The 17,900-nt window shown below is 53.7% G+C and overlaps 1 long non-coding RNA gene across 1 annotated transcript; it reads left to right on the top strand.

Annotated features, from left to right (window-relative positions):
* The first annotated feature begins 2,330 nt into the window (after positions 1-2,330).
* Positions 2,331-17,185, top strand: LOC140846483 (uncharacterized). Its single transcript, XR_012125607.1, has 4 exons — positions 2,331-2,392; positions 15,030-15,185; positions 16,326-16,492; positions 17,071-17,185. It is a non-coding gene; the product is annotated as an uncharacterized lncRNA (long non-coding RNA).
* The last annotated feature ends 715 nt before the right edge of the window (positions 17,186-17,900 follow it).

The following is a 17,900-nucleotide window of genomic DNA, read 5'->3' as shown; positions in this document are numbered from 1 at the left end:
TCACAAATCTGCAAACTGGGCAGAAGTCAGCAGGACAGCTTGTCTCTGCTCCACTTGGCATCGCCTATAGTAACTCAGAGGCCGGGGCCTGGAATCAGTTGCGAGCTCCTTAGCTCACGCACCTGACAGTTCCCGCTGGCTCATGGCTCGGACCTCAGCTGGGACTGGAACTCGGAACATGTGGCCACCCCATGGGGCTTGGGCTTCCTGACAACATGGTGGCCAGATTCCAAGGCTGAGTGTCCCGAGAGAGAGAGAGGCAGATGGAAGCTGTGTCACCTTTTGTAACCTAGCCTTAGAGGTCATGCAGTCTTCTGCCACATTCTATTCATTGTGGCAGCAGCGGAAGGCCTCCCGTGTTCACTGGGAGAAGCATCAGCCTGCACCTTTCACAGGGAGTAAACAGTGTCAAAGAATTTGGCAACATGTTTTAAAGCCGCCATATATCCTCTGCCCTGTGGACGCTGATTGCCTTGCTTGGGCCCCCTGTGTACTCCTTGGACTAGTCCCTCTTATTGGGGGATGGGATGTTGTGACTGTCCAGTCCTAGGTTAAGCCTCCATTCCTGGGGCCAGCATGCACTGTGAGGGGAGAGGGCTGGGTCTGTGGCTGGCAGTCAGGCTGGAACCGCATGCAATGAGAGACTGAGATTTCTCTGAAGAAGGGAGGGTGGGAAGGCAAACACAACATATGTCCTCTCTAACTAGTAAACAAACAAACAAACACTCAAGGACATAATTACTAATGGTGATAAATGCTCTGTTGGTAAAGGACAGAATGTTTGTAAAAGTGACTAATGGTGGGGTGTGGATGGGGATGGAGTCTTGAGCTGAGTGATCAGCGATGGCTTCAGAGGAGATGATCTGCACTGAGGCTTGGAGAAGTGAAAGGGAGCCAGCCAGTGGGTTTAGCTTATGCAAAGGCCCTGTGGTGCGAAAGCTTGGCATATTTAAGATCTTAAGGGGCCATGTGGCTGGAGCAGAGTGAGTGAGATGGGAATGTGACAGAGGTGAGATTTGATCACATGGCATCTCAAAGGCCATGGTCAAGAGTTTAGATTTGAGTCTCTGAGGAAGGGGAAGCTGGTGAGGTCCAGCTTGAGTTTACACATATTGCACCCCACATGGCTGGCATGGAGTTGTTTCACACATGGTGCATTTTCAATGTCTGTTGGTTCCTTTCCCCAGTACCTTTTGGCTCTTATGCCAACTCTCTTCTGAAATCACTACCAGCTTGGACGTGCCGTTTTCCTGACATCCCGTATTGGGCCCTCTCTTTCCCATGAACCCTTACTTACCCCAGCCCCCTGCAGCTCCAAGCCCACTCCGTCAGGCCAAACGTCACGAGCTTCTGACTGCCTGCTCCATTTGCCGTAAGTCACCAAGGCATGTCCTGCAGAACCCGAGGCCTGTGTGACACCAGCAAGAGGCAGTGTGAAGGCGACACTTTCTTCGCCCAGCTGCCAACCCATGCTGCCAGCCCATCCATCGCTCTCTAGAGCACCCAATCCATCCAATTTAAATAAACAGATCTCCCCCCACGGTCCAGTAATGGAAATGCTGACACCCCCTTATCTACAGCAGCTCTGGGTGTGCACAGGTCTATAATCATTTGGACGTCACCAAGGCAGAGGAGTTATTGTGATTGTGCCACATCGATGACAGTTTAATCAGATCTTGAAAATCAGGGGCATTGCATTGTGCACCTGCTCATGGGGACAAAAAAAGAAAAAAAAATGGCTGGCGGAGTTTTCTGTCGTGGGCTTTATTTTTTTTTATACCTGGGCAGGGTCTTCTGAGTCTATAATTCATTCGTGTGTATAGGGGAGGGTAGTGAGTAGGGGAAGTGGAGACTAAAATTATGCTGAATGGTGACTAGTCAAGAACGGGGGAGAGCACCCCCAAGGGGCTTCCTTCGTCTACACGGGTGTATCTGGGGAGGATCTGGCATGTCTGGGATTAGAAGCAACACACCCTGGATTCAAGAGCAGTGTTGTTCCCTCCCTCCTTCCCTCCCTCCCTCCCTTCCTTCCAGGAATATCTGTTGGCCTAGTACCAGGCCCTGGGACTCTGTAATGGCCCAAATGCTTCTAAGCTTTGCCTTTAAGGAACTGGCACATATGGTGAGGGAGGAAAAGCTGGCTCACAAAATGTCTTAGCTTGGACCCCCTCGAATGCAAGACCTGAGGCAAACTAGGGGGCAGGGCATTTGTTTGGAGGTGATTATAGGAAGCAGAAATGAGGGCTCAGGGAGAGTGACTCACAGGAGGAAGAAAGTCCCAGTGAAGGGTGTGACTGATCTGGTTACCACTGTGGGTGATTGGGGAGCAGCTCCCCTGGGGACCTGCTGAGAAACGGTGTGGAGCACATCTCAGCTTCAAGGAAACTCTGAGGTAGGAAGGCAGGGAGATCCCCGCTCTTGGGGTTCTGGCCTCTGGCAAGGTGGTGTCCACTCAGATGTGCTGAAACGAGTGGGTCAAGAAGGTGTGCAGTGGTGCACCATGGACAGCTCCTACACAAGCACAGTGGAGGAGCCACGGCATCTGGGTGGTCAGGGTGGGCTTCCTGGAGGGAGTGACCCATGAGATGAAATCTGACAGCTGAGAAGCAGTTGAATAGACAATAGGGCAGGCTGGGGTGGGGAGGGAAGAGCGTTGCTGGAAGGGGGAACAGCACAGGCAGAGACCCAGAGGCAAGAAGGAGCACAGCACTTTTGACAACTGACAAAAGCCATGTGAGTGAGGGGAGGGGAAGAGGCCAGGAGAGTGAGGGAAGGGACACAGCACACAGGACAGGAGGGAGCAGGACCCAGGCCCCGTGTGCTCTGTGGGTCTCAGAGATGGGGCCAGGGCAGGGCAGGGGTGCAGGCATCAGAGACACCCTCCTGGATTGTGTGGAGAATGGATGCCCGTTGGGGTGGGCAGATGCGGCACAGAGATGGCGTCCCGCAGGGATCGGAGGGTGGTCCGGCCTGCGCTGGTAACCGATGACCCGCTGGGATACCTGGATCACGGGGCTTTGCGCTGCAGACCCGGGCACCTCAGGGCCAACACCCCCCAGAGCTGTCAGGAGGGACAAAGGTCTGCGGGGGCGGCTAGCGCAGAGCCCTACGCAGAGCAGGTGAGCGGAGGTCTTCATGCCTTCCCTCCTCCCCTTCCCCCAGCTTGAGGGAGCTGTCCTGCTGGCCCAGTGAACTTCCGGGAGGAAGGAGTCTCGCGCTTGTGTTACTGCTCTGTGACCATAGAAGGAGGGCGACGGGTGGCCGTGGCCTCGGGAGAGTCCCTGCACTGCAGGATGTGGGTGTCTGCCCAGCCACACTACGCAAACTGATGAGTGCTGTGCCCAGGAGCGTGAGCTGGAGACATCTGCACCCCCACGGGACAGGAGGCTCCTGACTCTGCGGTGCTCTTGGAGACCAGGCTGTTGTGCAGAGAGGACGCCCCAGAGCTCCCCTGCCCCCCACCTCCATCGTGCCACCCCCACTGAGATCTTGTCTGGAATTCTCCCCTAATCCAGTTTCCCAGTCTGAAATCCAAGAGGGCTCTGCCAGAGAGGCCCTGGGGTTCGGCAGCTTTCACTTTCAATGGAAAACGCCCCACAGGGGGGTAGGAGGACTCAGTCATTCACACCTTGGTGTGAACTGGGTTGGAAGACTGTGAATGTGTAAATGCCAAGGCAAGTGGCCAAGACAGTGGCCAGATCAGCCAAGCAGGCTGGGCTACCCCCACCCCCACCCTCCCAGCGAGGTGAGGGGCGGAGGGGCGCTGGAGGGGGGGAGCTGGGAGGACCAGAGTCTCCGCCCCCTTCCCTCCCTGGGCCTCCCTTTCCCAGTTCATGAACTGGCAAGTTGAGCTATAGGCCCTGAAGGACTTGGCATCTTGCAGTTCCAAGTGAGATTTCTGGGGTATCAGCACCAAGCCTAGTACCTGGCATGCAGCAGGCACTGAGTAAACATCAGACGGATGGATGGGTGGGTGGGTGGATGGGTGGGTGGATGGATGGGTGGGTGGGTAGATGGGTGGATAGACGGGTGGGTGGATAGATGGATAGATGGGTGGTGGATGGATGGACAGATAACTGAATGAATGAGTCATGGGTTAAGTGAGCAGCTGCACAGGGGCGTCACTGATTAGACTCTGGCAAAACCTCTGAGGCTGGTGGTATCCCAGAACCCAGGCCAGGCTGCCCGTGTACGCAGCCTGTTTCCCAAGAGAGCTCCCCAGTGCCAACTTCTGCAGAACACCCCATTTTGCCTATGCAGTGCTTGGGACAATCTCCTTCAGAGGGTTCTTTACCCCAGGCCACTGAGTTTTGAGTGGCTGTGGCACCTGTGGGGCCCAGACCCTCAGGCACAGGGAACATGCCAGGGGCTTCTGCCCTGTCGGACAGTAAGGTGAGGGATGGGAGGGTGTAAAAGGCAGCCTAGGAGGGAACTAGGCTTCCCCATTTTTTGAGGAATCCCACAAAGGAGCTGTGGGAGCCCAGAGACACCGTTTGGATGGATTTGGAGAGAAGATGAAGGAGTCCTCTCTCACCAGAGAATCTTTGGGGTTTTCATTCATTCACTCAGCTGTTTCTTTGATGTCCTTTCTGTCATTCCCTCCCTCCCTTATTTATTTTTTCATTCACCTGTCATTTACCCATTTACCCATCTAATTAAACATCTACCCATCCTACTAATTACCCATCCACCATCCATCTACTCACTCAACTTTCCATCCATCCATCCACTCATTGAACCACCCATCCAGCCAGCCAGCCAGCCGTCTACTCATCCCATCCATGTGCCCATCTATGCATATTTATAATTACCTACCCACCCACTCACTCACCCACCCATTCATCTCATGTACCCATATGCCCATTTACTTAACCAACCCATCATGTAGTCTGTGCGGGGATTTGTTCCATATACCGGGCATACTAAGGAGGCAGAGGCACTGTCAACACACTCAGGAAGACCCCAATATATGGAGTGACACATATTTTAACTGTGAACAATTACAACCCAGATAGATGACCGTGATCGGAGCAGCACAGGGGACCGTGGGAGACCAGAGGAGGGCCACACTCCCTCTGTTTCCACGGAGCCTCTGCAGATGCCATTCCCCTGCCTGGAACAGTCCCTCCCACTCCTCGCTTCATCTCCGCCTGGTGCCCCTTTGCAGGGGAGGTAGCCCCAGCCGTCTTCCTCTTTCCTCTCAACTGTTAACTTTCCACCTACTTTTGGAGGCCTGGGGTCATGTCTGACTCGTCCCGGCCTGGCCCGTAGTAGAGGCAGTGCTGGTGAGTGGGGAACAGAAGAGTGCTCATGGCCAGAACAGGAAGAAGGGGGAAAGGGCACAACGTACGAGGGTGGCAGGGCCCGCGTCCAGGGCGGCTTCCCCACGGTAAGATCCTTAATCTGGTCGTATTTGCAGAGTCCCTTTTGCTGTGTAAGGTCACAGACACAGGTTCTGGGGACCAGGACGTGGCTCTCTTTGGGACACCAACATTCTGTCAGTCACATCCTCTGAGACGGGGACTCCACGATGGGTTTAGGAAGGGGGGGATGCTGAGGGAGGAGATGGGGAGGAGGGCAGGTGGTCCTGTTCGTCTGATGCCATTCAGGTGACAGGAAAGGAAGGAGGAGGGGGAGGGGGCATCGCAGGTGGCCTCCCAGTTCTGGAAAGTTTCGGCCACACCAGTGGAGACTCCCTGAGCCCAAGCTGCCCCACGGAGGAGCCCCAGATCTGGTGGGAACGGGCCTGCCTCAGTATCCCTGCCAGGCCCAGCCCCTGGCTGGAGCAGCTCATGGAAGGTGTGGCCTTGAGCAAACATGGTGACAGAAGCTGGGACTAGCAGCCAGTCAGACACACTCCCTGGGACAGGAGGTCTGGGTGGTGCATTCTCCTGGCAGCACCGAAGTTTCCAGCACAGGGCCTGGCATGATTGATGCAGGAAAGGGACTGGTTCGTGTCAGTTTGAAACTGGGGAGCAAAGAGGCCGTGGGCCCAGGCAGGGGTGCTGTCTACGGGGCCCAGGGGGTGGGAAACTTTCAAGGTCTTTGAGAAGGACAGTTGGCCCCCCTCCAAAGGAACCCCAAGGGGTCTCAGGATTTCTTTGGGAAACAGCCCATTCACACCTGGAGGAAAGCTTGTTGGGGGTCCCATATTTCTTGCCTACTTAGTGGCCACTTGTGAGGGAAAATGAGCCATGCTCATCTGTATAGTCTTATAAATGGACCCAAACTAGAATTTTCCTTTCTAAATATAAGCCATATAATAGAAACTAAGGTTATTTCATTTTTACCCTGATTGCCCTCTCTCTCTCTCTCCTCTCTTTTATCGCAGGGCTCTCTTCTAGAAGTGTGAAATCAGGCTGGTTGGGTGTCTGCCTCCAAGGGTGTGTTTCCCAGCGTGGGCTCTGACTGGGCACAAGGGAGGTGGCCGCATGACATGGATACCCTTGCTCTCTCTCCTATGCTCCTTGCAGACATTGCTAATTGATCACAGAATTATTCCCACTGAGCTGGACATGACTCAAACTAGGGTGATTGCATGATTTACTCTGCAAACCGGAATGCTTTTGAGAGTGAAAAGCACCATGATTCGTAATTTTGCCCCAACAACAGGCGTAAACGTGGACAGCCCCCCAAAGACCAGGATGTTTAGACATTCTACTTCAAAACCTAGCTCAGCCCAGTGTTCCTGGCAGCCATTATTCATAGATCATCAAAATTAGCATGTAAGATGAACCTGACTTGCATTTCCAGGTCTGACTGTGTGTGACGGGGAGGAAAGCTGTATCCCTCTCAGGAAAGACCACCCAGAGCAACTGACCTTTCTGGAATGAGATTCTTTTGGATTTGGTCAAACACTGGAGTTGTTTTCATCTTCATCCCTTTCTGTGCCTGGGTGGGCACCATCTTTCAAGGAGTGTTCTGTATTTCTGGGTCCCCGTGCCAGGGCCTCTGCATGGCTTGCTCCTCAAGGAAGTCTGAAGGCCTCATGTGATTGTGGCTTTGAATGTGAAGTTTCATTTTTTACGATGCCCTCAGAAAGGGCCATGGTTGGAAGGGGGTCTAACTAAAAAAAATGGCTTTCGAAGTCCTCACTGTTTCCTTGAATGATTGAAAGTGTGGGTCCTTCTAACACTGGGGTGATGGGGCTTGCAGAGAGAGCTGCCCAGGGTAGTGGCCATCCTTGGTCCTGGTGCAGGTGGAGACACCATCTCATTTACACTGGCTTGAAGGGGGCCTCAGGGGGCATCATCCCTCAGTGTCTTATTCATCCGAGGATTCCCAGTGGCTGGCCTAGGGCCCGGATGCCTGTAGACCACAATCAAGAGGGGAATGGGGACTTTTCTTTCATATGGAAGTGATTTCTAGTTAATAATGCTAGCAGTGACCACGATCAGAATCTGTGCGTGGATTCTTATTGTTTCCAAATTTCAGGTGAAGGAACTGAGGCTCTGCAGATGAGAAGACCCTCTCCTCCCAAGGCTACGTGTGTGTGTGTGCGTGCGCGCACGTGTGTGCGCAGACCCTGGATCCTGGCTTGAGGGGCCCCGGGGGAGACCAGACTGAGGCTTTCCTCAAGGGGCCTCTCTGCCTATGGCTTGTCTGTGGGTCCAAGCCAGCAGCCAGATGTTTGTTGTCCATGGAGCAGGCCCCAGCTGTGGCTCTAGACACCAGAGGCCTCCTTGGCTGACCCTGTGGGGCTGGGAGGGGTGCTCTCTGCAATGGAGTTCAGCCCAAGGTCGGGTGTGGGCCGGGGAGCACTTGTGCAGGGGTGAGAGTTTGCAGGAACCTCCTGGATCCATCCTCCTGGTCTGGGGACACCCCACCAATCCCCATTCTCTAGTCCCCTGACACTACACAGGTAGGGGTCACTGTGGGGCTGGGTTCCTCAGGCCAATCAGAAGGTCCCAGCTGGCTGGCTTTGTGACCAGGGAAGTCCACTCACCCTTTCTGGGCCGCAGTTGCTTTATCAGTAAGGAGAGGTCAGACTGGATCGTCTGTCTTCCACAGCTGTCTGGCTTGGGAACTTAAGAAGGCAAGCCTGCCCCTTGCTCATTCTTTTCCAGTCTGTGGACCTGAGGCAAGGGATTTTCCCTCTGTGTGCCAGTGTCCATACCTGTAAAATGGGCTTCCTTATAGTGCCTGCCTCATGGGTTACGCAATGTGCTTGTTACGTGGTCCACACTGACTAAGTGGAAATGCAGCACAGTTGGAAAACCTGCCTCCCGAGGGAGTTCAGTATGGCAACCAGGCGTGGGGCCAACTCCAGGCTGCACCAGTGTCTAGCCAGATGGCCTCAGTTCCCATCTCTGGGGAGTGGAGGTAGAGAGGCTGGGGCATCTGTTGACCCTGTGGTGGTTCTTGGATGTTGATGGCATTGTCCAACCGTTGGGATTGGTGGCTGGGATTTTAAACCAGCCACTTCTCAAACTTCAGTATGCCCAGGAGTCGCTGGGACACCGGGTTAAAATTCACCCAGATTCAGCAGACCTGGCTAAGTGATCTGCAGGGCCTAGTGCAAAATGACGAGGGGTCCCTGGTTTAAAAATTGTTCCAGAGAATTTTCAGACATTGACAGCAGAGCGTTGAATCAAGTCCTGGGGCCCTTCTGAGCATGGGGTCCCTTGGGCCTGCACAGGTCGTGCCCATGAAGCTGACCTGAGAGCCCGCATTTCTAATCAACCCCAGACGAGGCTGGTGCTGCTGGCCCAGAGCCACACTTTGAGGGGCAGGTTTGGGGTTTCAGTGGCAGCCCCAGGAAAACGAAGTGCTCAGTTGTTAGGAGACACTGGCCCTGGACCTCTGCTGTGTGAACGTGGACGATGATCTTGGCCCCTCGGGGCCTCAGTATCCCTACCTGAAAGGTGAGAGGGTCAGATAAGATGGCCTCTAAGCCATGTCCCCTCTGGCCCCCCTGGCCCCCCATGAAACCCCCAACCTGTGGCCTCTAAACCTCTGGCCAGGATCAAATTGCCAGAGTCGCTTGGTCCATCCAGCTCGGCTGGAAATGATTTTTAAACAAAGCTCGCGTTCCTCGCTAGCCCATCGGTTTCCCGCATTCCCGAGCCCACCACCATGCCTGCGACTTCCGTGCTCAGCCAATGCCTCAGAATAAACAAATGGCAAAATCCTGGCCAGCAAATAAATAAGCCAGTCCCCACCGCACTCCACCACACCCCACCTCGCTCTGGCGTCTTCTCCGAACAAGCATCCTGGTGACAGTGTCGGGACATCAGGGGCCTGCCAGGGAGAAGGGGCAGCCTGTGGGGCTGGGGAGGACAATCAGAATGAAACGGAGGTCAGACCCCCAAGAAGGACTGGCCGACTTCAATCCCATAATGCAAGTTGGAGAGGATTTTGCCTTCGAAGGCTCCCAGCAGACTTTTGTCGTGAAGGCAACCAACACTGTGCATGGATAAAGTGGCTTTTAGAACTATTAGAAAGTGGGTGTGCTGGGAATGGGGAGGAGGGGGTTGCCCAGGACAGAAAAATTAAAATTCTGCTCCTGCCGAAGGTTTCTGGGCTCCAGCTCGCCGCGTGAGCATCGATCTGTTCCAGCATTTGACTTTCAACCATGACAAAACTGTGGGCAAATTAATTGTTCTCCAGGATATTAAGCATCAGACTCCATTAATCCTTTCTGAGCGAGACACTTGCTGAATACTAATTGGGAGGGTTCCTGGCCTCCGTGGGGTGTTTTTCGTGCCCACAGAGACCCCACCAGATCCCGCCTTTCTCAGTCTCCCCTGGGTGTGGGTGCTAAGGGTCGAGGCCCCTCTCCCTCACCTCAGGCTACCTCTATTTCCCTTTGTGGCTGAGGACAGAGAGGGGACAGGTGGGCTCAACCTGAGCCTACCCTCCCCCGCCTGGGCATCTTCTTCCAGGGAAGCCGTGGGACTAGTAGCAAGATTGTTTTATGCAAATTCCAATATCTGTATGCAGGCACGGCCATGAGGATGAACGCAAGAAATAATTACCAAATTATGCACGTTGAGTTAGTTTTCCTGAATCCTAAGCCCTGAAAAGAAAAAGCAAAAACACAGCAACAAGAGCATATAAAACAGACAACCCCATGGCCCTGGCCACCTGAGATGGGGTGGGTGGGCTGCTGCTCTGGCTGAGGGTATCCCTGTGGATTTCAGTGGGGGACTGAGTGGAGGGTCCTGGGAAATTCAGGCTGCCCTCAGGTTGCAAGGTGTCCTTGAGCAAGTCACTTCCTGTCTTGGGGCCTCAGTTTCCCCTTCTGCAGGACGGGAGGAAAGCAAGAGGCCTGACTATGCTGTGTCTTGAAATGTGGGTGGAGGTGTGGTCTGGGGGACCCACTGCGCTCAAGGTGGGGCTGATCACACATGCACAGCTAGTTCTGGGGGACAGGGAGGACCCCTAGCACATTCCCTTGCTCTGCAGATTCCCATCTTATTGTCTGTGACAACATGCCTGTAATTTCAGTGGGGTTTTAGTGCCATTAGCTCATCTCAGGATGGCATGATATTGTCATCCCATCTCACAGACTACAGCTGGGAGCAGGGGAGGGACCAAGCCAGAATCATGCGTGACCTATGACCTGCAGCAGAAAGCAGGACCAGATGGTGTACCTGTGCTCCCGGCCTGGGACAGTGCTACCTGCTTCCCACCCCACGCTGCCTCTCCTGGCCAGTTTCTGCCGCTTGCTTTTCTCCTGCGTGGAGAGCTCAGCGTCCCATGGAGCAGAGGGCACTTCTGCCTCCTACGGTCTCCACTCTACCCGGAGCATCCTGAACACAGAGAGTTCACCTGGGGTCAGACCCCAATTCAGAGAATCCCAGATCTTAACACGAAAGTAGACTGTGATGCCCTCCACCCCTGTGGTCACCACCATCCTCACACATTTTGGGGAGCTTTGTGCCCTTAGCTACCATGCATGAGCCCAGGGACCTCTCGCAACCACTCCCTGAGGTGGTTCTCTCATGCTCCCTGTTTGCCAGATAAGGAAACCAAGGTTCAGAGAGGTCAAGCCACTTGCCAAAGGTCACACAGCAAGTCAGTGACAGTGCTGGGATTCAAATCTGCCTCAGACTTCACAGCCCACTAACTATACTACGAATGCAGCTCACTGTCCTCTTTACTCTGTACTAGGGGGTAGGGGAGGCGTTCCTCACTCCCCACACTCCCTGCTGGCTCCACTACTTCCCATTTCTCCCAAGATGCCTTTTTCCACCACAGTGGGCAGAGAAAAATCGTACCAGCCACTCGCTAACTGAGCGGATATTTATGCCTGTGCAAACACCACACATGCCTTCTGCATGATTTGGAGCTAAATGCGGTGTTACTTAATTAATGCACATGTAACACTTGAGAATATTACACCTATTAGGACTCACAGACAATTAACACTCCAGGTGCTGCTGCCATCACATCCCATAGACTAAAGGCTCGGGGATCGCTCCCCTACCCCGACCCCCAGGCAAAATCAATTGCCTAGGGAGCATCCCTCCCCACCCATGTTCTGGCCATGTTGTGGCTTTTTGCCTTCGGTTTCTTCTCTTCCCCTTTTATTTATTTATTTGGTTTTACTTATTATTTTATTGGCGCCAAATTTACTGCGATATGATTGACGTACACTGCATTAGTTTAAGGTGTGCAACACCATGATTTGGCACATGCATACACTGCGAAAGGATCACCACAGTAAGTGGTGAACACAGCCATTACCTCACATCGTTGGGATTTTTTCCTTGCATTCGTTTCCCCTTTTATTTTTAACTGTTCTGTATTTCATCTCCCAGCTTGGGCAATTTGGAATCATTACATATTAAAACTTATTACATATAAAACATCACATTATACGTTCTATGACATATGAAACATTTCTGTTTTGGAGGTGTCTTGGACATAAAAGTTTCTAAGTGCCATGGCTAATGGGCCATCAAATATTTTTAATTTCCTGCTTCCTCAAATCTCAAGGGACTGATTTTCTTTCTTGTTTGACTGTTTACAAGAGAGAAAAATAAGTCACCTCTTCCTGGCAGCTCCAGCCCTGATTGCTCCGGCCTTCCAGAAACTTTTCTCCACTGACATCCTCCAGCACTTAAGACATTATAGGCTTCATGAGGGCCGGGACCCCATTTGTCCTCACCCCCTGGAGTACTCACAGCTGTGGACAAAGGAATTTACAGCTGTGAAATGAGGTCCAGAAAACTCCTTCCACCTGTTCTTTGGGGCAGCAGGGAGGATGGAGCAAGAGGTGGGTGCTGTGCAAACCTGCAGCCGAGTTTAATGCAGCACACAGTCTCTGTGCATGATCTTTCCGTCTGTCAAATGGGCATGCCAATACCTCCCAGGAAAGTTGGCCTGAGTGTTAAAGGAGCTGTCATCACATGGAAAGGTCCTAGTGTGCTGCCAAGTCCTGGGGTACATGACCCATGGCCTGGAATATCACTGAACCAGGCATCCCCTACCCAGTCCAAAAACATTTGTTGAGCACTTACTTTGTGCAAAGGCTGTATTGGAGATTATGACTGACATAGCCCCCAGCCTCAGGAGGTTTTCAGCCTAGTGGGGATGATGAGCAATAGACCCATAAACAAACAAATACATGGGTAATCCTGGTTCATGTTATATGTCAGGAAAGAAATAGGTGGATGACAAGGTGGGCTTCCTGGAGGAGGTGCCTTTGAGCAGCAGCTTGAAGAAAGGAGGAGTTGACAGGTAAACAGGAGGATGAACAGCCTCATGAGGTGAGGACCCTGTCCATACCCCCACTGCAAGCTGACAAGATGAGATGGCTGAATGTGGGGCAGGGGAGAAGTGCTGGGGAATTAGTGGCCCCTCCCCTGGGGGGAAGCAGCCCTCCTAATGACAGACGGGTATTGGGTATAAATTCCCACCTTCCTCACCCCTTGGGTGCATGACCTGAGATGTGTTTAGGGTGGCACAGTGTCCTCTGTGCAGTCATCCAGAGGCCCCAGCACACCTGAGCCCAGATGCCTCCAGTGGAAACCTGCTCTTTTATGCAGCCTGCCCCCGATGCTGCTGCCACCCTGTCTCATTTCCTCAGCTCCCCAGGGTGCATCCTGGGACCTGATCCCAGATAAACTGGCCCTGGTGTGCTTCCCCCAGGGGCTGCTGCTGAAACCTCCCAAGCAAAGATATCTCTGGTGTCAGTGGGTGGGGGCAGATTGCTTTGGGCCCCCAGCTTGGGGTATGCCCAGAATCCTCCTGAAAGGGACTCCCTCTCAGCGGTCCCCGGGCCCTGCCTGACCAAGCCTGGAGGGGTCTGGAGTGTCCCTAGAGCTGCCTGTCAGATCTCTCCCCAGACACTGTTTCCAAAAAGGATTAAATAAATTTGTCATCCGGCGGGGGGGTGGGGACCCCTGGCTTCCACTGCCCACTGGCGGGAAATTAAATAATGTTCATTTCTGCCGCTGTGAGCTGGAACAAGGTTGGCGGAGCTGCAGGGCCGGGCCTGGAGGCGGCCGCGATTGGCAGCTCGTGGCAAGCCCTAAATCAGAGAAGCCGATGAAATTTCTAATAGCAGGAGCACGACTGGCATCAGCGTATAAATAAAGTTCCCCTTTTGAAAGGCAGCTTATTCCAGCCTTGCTGCCAAGGATATTAAGCCTGGAGGACTGGCGGCTGCAGCCAGGCTGGGTCCAGGCCAGAAGCCAGCTGGGTCCAGGAGGCACAAGTCCTTCCCCAGCGGAGGCCCAGGCTGCCCCCCAGACAGTCTCAGGCATTGAGTACCTGGGTGTGCCCAGCCCTGAGCTGGGTAAGTGCACATTTGCAACATAAGGGCATTAATTTTCAGGGCTGAGTTCATCATTCCCATTGCCCAGATGAGCAAACCAAGGCTCAAAGCATTAGGTGACCTGCCCAAGGTCACACAGCTGGCAGACAGTCCCTTTGTGTGTGGGGGAGGGAGTGGGGCACGATTTAGAGCTGGGTCTGATTCTACAAGTCCTCCCAGCTGCCAAATGGGCCCAGACCACTTCACAGAGGATCTAGAGCCACTTCCCAGGCTGTTCCTTACAGAGATGACATACCCAGCCCCTGCTCCCTGGGACCCACAGGCCAGTGGGGTGGGGGGGGACAATGTTTACAAATAACCCCCATGCTCTTTCTGCACATTGCCCCCAGTCTAACTGAATGACAAGCCCATGGGCTCTGGAACCCATGGACTGCCTGGCACTGAATCCCGTCTCCACCGTACTGGCTGTGTGGCCTTAGGCAGGTTACCTAACCTCTCTGGGCCTCAGCTTCCTCATCTGTCGAATGAGAATAATAACAGTGCCTGCCTCTTAGAGTTGATGTGAGAATCAAATAACATGATTCATATAGAAAGCTTGTCCCAGGCCTGGCATAAATTAAGCTTGTGCTTTTCATTTCTCATTACCCATCCACCCATCCACTGCTGTGGCCACAGTGCCTGCCGCATAGTTGGCTCTCTGTACATATTTAATTTCCTGTAACTAGATGTGCCAATGTGGTGCTGGGGGCTATGGGCACAGACAGGCATCCCCTACCCAGTCCAAAAATATTTGTTGAGCACCTACTTTGTGCAAAGGCTGTATTGGAGATTATGACTGACATAGCCCCCAGCCTCAGGAGGTTTTCAGCCTAGTGGGGATGATGAGCAATAGACCCATAAACAAACAAATACATGGGTAATCCTGGTTGACAGACTGGGGTCCCTGCTCTCCTGGGTTCCATCATCTAGAAGGGCTCAAGAAGATGTAGAACAAGTCTTCATAGAAATAACAGTGTCATAATGATAGGGTCATAAAGAGGATGTTCAAGGCTACAGGAGTGAAATCGGAGGCCCTGACGTCCTCTAGCAGGGGTCATCTTCCCTAGGGCCCATGGTTGAGGGGAGGGGCCTCCTAGGCAGGGGAACTGTGGGCAGGGTTGGTGGTGGTGGTGGCAAAGGCCAGGAAGCATTGGGGAGTGGCAGGGGTAAGTCCTGTGAGCCCCTCTGCAGGCCAGGCTCTAGTGCAGGTCGGGAAACCAGTCGGATGTGAGAGGGCTTGGGGTCCTGCCTGTGCATTTTGCAGATGGGCAAACTGAGGCCTCAAGGTCACCCAGCAGAGAGACAGCAGCCGGAGCCTGAATGGATTGGGATTTGCTGCCTTCCAGCCCAGTTGTCTCTTCATAGTGATGCTGGGGTTCTTGTTCAAGGAGTCGAAGAACGAACTTCGCAAACACTCAAGGTAGGCGAGCAAGTGAGAGGCTTTTATTTAGAGATAAAGCGAGAGGACAGAGCTCCTGGCTCACACCAGGAGGGGACAAGAGAGCCCCCCGGTGGTGCGCTGTCTAGGGGTTATACGCGGTTGAGAGACAAGGGGCTAGGGATGTACACCTGCTAAGTGGTCCCAAAATGTTTACCTTTGAAGAAACACTAAGTTTCTTATTAGTCTTCCTGGTTATTTACAAGAATTTTACTGCTCTGATTCCCTCCCAGGATAGCAGCTTCCTGGTCTGGGAGCGTATCACTTAAGACTGCCTGCTTTGCTCCCCAGGTGGGCTGAGTTATTGTCTGTTTGTTAAAGAGTAACATACTTTTTAACAAATTGGGTTTCAAAATGCCATCTAATTTTCAAGACGGCATCCTTCCTGTTTTTATTACAGTGTTTTGGGCTTGCTTGCTACATTGTCCAAGTTGCAGCATATCATTAGTTCAGGGCTGGAGGAAGAAAAGCAGCACCTGGGTAAAGTCAGAAAAACAAGCTGGGCCCCCCAGCAGGCCAAAGCAAATCCCACAAGGGGTGATCTTGCTTCATTTTTCTAGAGGCCCTCACCCTACTCTGCCTAAGCCCACGGTCCCTGTCACAATAGGAAGAAGGGTTCTCTCCAACTGGGAGACATTCAAGCACCGGGCGGAGTGGTGTGTGGGTCTCAGCTTCGAGAATCATCTCAACAGCCCTGAACAAGGCACAGGTCCTGTGAACAGAGAAGGCTGGGATGCAGTGGGCTCTCCCCTCCGCTGTCAGCGGAGGGACTGGGATTCCAGCAGGAGTCCCCTGGGACTGGCCCCCCTGGGGAGGAGATGACCAACACAGGCGGGTGAGTAGTGAGGATCCCCTGAAGGGACAGCCAGTGGGGAGTCTGTCCTGCAGGTGAAGGGTTACACTCTGTCCCTACTGGGGCACAAGAGTGTCCCCTCAGGTGTGGTCACCACCTGGGACAGATGCCCTGGTCTTCCTTCCCCTCTTTCCTCCTGCCCCATTGTCTCCAGCTTCTGGTTCCATTTCAGAATCTGACTTCACACAGCCCAGCCTTTTTGTGCAAACTGCAAAGCCCTTTTCTTTATGATTATAACTTTTTTTTTTTAATCCAAAATCTCTTGACAGGAAAATCGGTGCTGAGGTTGGAGAAGTTTGTTTCCTTCTCCATGCGAAAGCCATTATAGGGCTGTCCGGACCAAGCCCACGCACGTGTGCACACAGACAGTCCACCTCCCTTCCCTGCACCCTGGAAAAGTGTGTCCAGCTGTCAGCCTGGAGCCCGCCGGCCGGAGGTAATGCAAACCAGGCTGCCTGGGAAGCACATTCTTTAATCAGGGCTCATGGCCGCCCGGCCCCTACCCCACCTCCACCAGGTGCCTGTTCTTTGACTCGGGGTGGGGCTGCTTTGTGGCTGCAAATACAGCCGGGTCCTGGGCCTGCTGGTCCCGGGTGGTGGACTGGGGGGCTTCCTGGGTGGCCAAGGCCCCTCTGGGTTGACATGTGCTTTGGAACTAGGGCTGCAGGACTTGGCCCAGGTGGCTGATGGGACGTGTGGGGATGGGGTGGGAGGCCGTGTCTGAAAGTGCAGAGTTGAGGGTTAGGCATCTCAGGAGGAACAGGGAGGCCAGGGAGAAATGGAGAAAGTAAGACAGAGATTGAGAGAGAGAAGAAAGGCAGAGACACAGGAGAGAGTCAAGGGGAGAAAGGATCGAAGGAGAGAATGGAAAAATTTTAAGAAAAGGAGAAAGAGAAACAGAGAAGAGCAAGCCAGGGCCAAAGCAAAAGACAAGTCAAAAAAGATCCTGAGACTGTTTTCCAGAAGTCTAAGTGGAGGGGCTGGAGTCCCGGCCGAGCCTGATTCTGTTCCCAGCTGTGTGACCCAGGACACCCAGAGCCCCGTCCCCGTCACTGAAGGAGTGCGCCAGCGCCTGTGTCTCCGGGCTTCTCCGGAACGCCAAGGAGGGGGAAGATCGGGTGGGATGAAGGGGCAGCTGCGCAGGAGCACGCGGTGTTTGCAAAATAAAGCACGTTATTTTGTCCCAGAGTCAGCATCTCTCACAGCCCCTGAAAACGAAGGGCGTCTCAGCCCCGCAGGGGCACTTCGAGAGTGCTTTTGGGAGAAGTTTGAGTTCAGTGTTTGCTTTGGTGCCGGTCCTGACATCCAGCGACCTCCAAGCCCAGTAAGATTGTGTGTGTGTGTGTGGGCGTGCGTGAGTGTGTTCACAGTGAACATGAGTGACACCCTGTCCCAGGACTCCACAGGGCCCAGAGGCCCCACTGTCCCCAGGGACTGGATTCTGGCCCAGGCGGGGGCCTCCCTCTCCAGACTCTCAAGGCTGCTGGTGACTCTGCTTGATGCCCGTGACCTGCTGTGGCCCAGCCAGGCCTCTGCCATGTCCCCTGAGGACAGGCCTCTGCCGTGTGCCCTGAGGACAGCACTCAGGACCTAAGAATCCCAGTCGAGGATGCCCTGAGGATGTGGAGGGCAGCAAGACAGGGGAGAAGGGAATCTGAGGTCAAGGCCCAGGCCACCATTCCAGTTCTGAGCTTCTTTTCCTTGTCTGTGAAATGGGCAAAGCCATACCCCATGGTTTCACTGGGCTTCTGTCCAGATGAATGAAAGGCAAGCTTCTGCACGCCTACCCTCCTGGGGCCCCCATCACCACCCGGCCTGCTGCAGGGTCCTGTGGCATGTGTGTT

The sequence above is a fragment of the Manis javanica genome, chromosome 15 (genome assembly GCF_040802235.1).
Source record: "Manis javanica isolate MJ-LG chromosome 15, MJ_LKY, whole genome shotgun sequence".
Taxonomy (NCBI): Eukaryota; Metazoa; Chordata; class Mammalia; order Pholidota; family Manidae; genus Manis; species Manis javanica.
Note: the sequence above shows the minus strand (reverse complement) of the source record. Positions and strands in the feature narration are given on the sequence as shown.